This window comes from Macadamia integrifolia, chromosome 6 (assembly GCF_013358625.1).
Source record: "Macadamia integrifolia cultivar HAES 741 chromosome 6, SCU_Mint_v3, whole genome shotgun sequence".
Taxonomy (NCBI): Eukaryota; Viridiplantae; Streptophyta; class Magnoliopsida; order Proteales; family Proteaceae; genus Macadamia; species Macadamia integrifolia.
In genome coordinates, this window is record NC_056562.1 from 17,250,898 (window position 1) to 17,254,183 (window position 3,286).

Below are 3,286 nucleotides of genomic sequence, written 5' to 3' on the forward strand. Positions count from 1 at the left end.
ATTTATGCAATTGAGTTGTAATTTTTTAAGTTATAGTTCTAGGCTTAGATCTAGGTGAGCAATTTTTTTTCATGTTCAAGCATTGATTCAAGTAAGTAGGCTCCGTCAGTAGTCTTCTCTCCCCCCTCTCATTCCCTCTTCTGACTACCCTTTCTTTCTTAATTTAGGATTTTTATTTTCAGTCGTTACATTATTGCTATCCCTTTCCCCCAAGGTTCATGGCTAGTGTATGTGTTGGCTTTGCCCCTTCTAGCCATAGAACCATCAATTTATTGCTTTTATTTTAATTGTCTCCCTTTTCCTAAAGCCAAGTAGAGTAACCCTTGTAAGAGTGACTCTCTGGTCAAGTAGAGAAGCTCATATTATGATGCATCTCTCGGGCTAAGTAGAGAAACCTACTTGTGAGTCTCTCTCTAGCTTTATCCCCTTTCTTTTACTTTATTTTTATTTCAGCATTTTTTTTCCTTTATTTATTTATTTATTTTTCATTGCGTGGGTTGTTTATTTTTAGTTATTTAATTATTTAATTTTAATTGCGTGACTTACGTCTTTAAATTCTTAGATGACGAATGGTTAGGACGTTATTTTGGATACATGTGTTTAGGATGGTAATTAGAATTAGATCACAATCATTAATCGGTTCACTTTCGCATTATTAAAAGAAATAAAAAATAAAGTGGTTGCTCTCCCTGTGTTCGACCCATAGCTATACTGATCCGTACGCTTGCGGTTACATTTTAAATTTCAAACAAGTTTTTGGCGCCGTTGCCAGGGAGACAGTTCCATGTTATTTTTCACTTTCTTTTGGTAAATCGGAGTGCTTTGTTTTATATTTTTCCTTTTCTTTTATTGAATTCCTGAGAAGAACAACTTGCAATAATAGTTGTATCAGTGGAGGTCGCCATGCCTCACAGTATGATAAAGACAGGTTTCGCCTTGTAGCAGTACCTCAGGAATTGACCTGAGCAACCTCGGATCCCTGCCGGTAAGCTCCCAAAAAGAAAAAAAAATAAAAAAATAAAAAAAATATCAAAAAAAAAAAGTTTTGCTATCCATTCTTTTGTGCTTGTCTTACTTTAGTTGTGGGTAGTTTTTCTGTTGCATGAGTGTTAAGTGGGTACATAATACTAAGAATCGGTTAGAAAGAAGAGATCCAACAAGTAGTGACCCTATACGTTTGCTCTCTTTAAAACCCTTCAATATGGGAGACCAACAGCAAAACCCTTCACCTAAATCTCTGAAAGATAGGTTCTACCCTGCTAGAACAGCCCAACCTTCCTGCATAGTTCTACCACAAGCCCAAGGCAATAATTTTGAACTCAAATCTCAATACATCACTATGTTGCCCCACTTCCATGGGTTGACCTCTGAGGATGCATACCTATTTCTATGGGAATTTGAAGAGGTATGTGTTCTAATTAAGATCCAACAGCTTTCTGATGATGCTGTTAAGCTTAGGTTTATCACTTTTGCATTGAAAGACCAAGCTAAGAAGTGGTTGTATGGATTACCCACAAATTCCATAACCTCATGGGAATAGTTCACAGTTGTCTTCCTTAAGAAGTTTTTCCCAACTCACAAGACCAATAAGCTTAGAAGTGATATCCTTCAGTTTAGGCAAAAGCCTAGTGAGTCATTTTCCAAACTTATAGAGAGATTCAAGGATCTACTCCAAGAATGCCCTCACCATGGCCTAGACCTATGGCATTTATGTCAAATAATTTATGAGGGTATTGATTACCCAACTAAACAAATGATAGAGTCTATGTGCCCTGAGGGATTCACATCCTTTACAGATGAAGGAAAGGCATGGGAATTCTTACTTGACTTAGCTGACAAAACCCGTGAGTGGGAATCAACCCAAGAGAATGAAAGAACCATAGGAGGAAAATGATATTTTGTGGATGGGATAGTAGCCAAGGAAGCCCATTTGGATAGCCTAATCAAGAGGATTGAGGCTATTGTTCTTAGAGAGCCATCATCAGTCAATTTGGTTAAGATTTGTGCTTGGTGCCAGTCCCCTGGACATGTCATAGAAGAATGCCCCAACACCTCTGGGGGCACTTCTAATGATAGTGTTAATGCCTTATACCAGAATAATCCATATAGTAACACCTACAATCCAGGATGGAGAAATCACCCAAATTTCTCTTGGAATCAGGGCAACCAAGCAGGACCTTCCAATTTCTATAATCAAGGTCAACCTCTGGACCCCAAAGGCCTCCCTTTGCACAACAATCTTTTTCCCAAAATACTTTTCCTAGGTCAAATGTAGGATCTCAGGTGAGTTTTCCTAGGGCCCCTCTCTTATCATCTTATCAGCAACCCCCTGGATTTACCAACACTGGAGAGGCAAGTAGAATAAGTGACTTGGAAAAAAATATGGCCCTCCTCATGACAAGCCATCAAAATCTTACGAGAGAACTTACCCAAGTTGTCTCAATTATGCGTGAGAGGGAGAAGGGAACTTTACCCAGTCAACCAGAGCCTAACCCTAGGCATCATCAACCTGTTAGTTTACAAGGACCAACTAATGCACCACTGAATATAGTACAAGGTCAGACCCAACAAGGGCCCTCTAACCAATGTAATATTGTTTATGCCCTTAGGAGTGGTAGAGAGTACCTACAGAGCGTTCCTAAATCTTCCTCATGTATTACTCATGTTAACTCTCCTTCAGTTGAGGACACAAGTGTGCCTCTTATTCCAGGTTCGTCTGATGAACCTAAAGATTTTTCTGAAACTAAAGATGATTTGGTTGAGGAAACCAAAAATGATTCTTCTGAACAGGGACAAATCCCTAACAGTCCTTATGTTCATCCTGTCCCATTTCCTAATCGCTTGGTAAACAAAAAGAAGACTGCTTCCATGGATAAAATTTTAGAAGTCTTCAAAAAGGTAGAAGTGAACATCCCTCTTTTGGATGCCATATCCCAGATCCCCACCTATGCAAAGGTACTAAAAGATTTGTGCACTCACAAACGTATCACTAGTGTGCCCAAAAAGGCGTTCTTGGCAGGTAACATTAGTTCCATAATTACTTAGCCTATAGCAACCAAGTATAAGGATCCAAGGAGCCCTACCATATCTTGTGTCATAGGCAACACCTATATTGAGCATGCCTTACTTGACCTTGGCGCAAGTGTGAATCTTTTACCTTACCATGTGTACAAGCAACTAGGATTGGGAGAATTGAAAGCCACTGGAACTACTCTTCAGTTGGCAGATAGGTCTGTTAAGATTCCTAAAGGGATGGTTGAGGATGTCTTACTAAAGGTGGGGAAAT

At 39.2% G+C, this 3,286-nt stretch overlaps 1 non-coding gene across 1 annotated transcript; it reads right to left on the minus strand.

Annotated features, from left to right (window-relative positions):
* Positions 1–1,588: 1,588 nt before the first annotated feature.
* LOC122082907 lies at positions 1,589–1,695 on the minus strand. Its single transcript, XR_006141448.1, has one exon. It is a non-coding gene; the product is annotated as a small nucleolar RNA R71 (small nucleolar RNA).
* Positions 1,696–3,286: the final 1,591 nt, after the last annotated feature.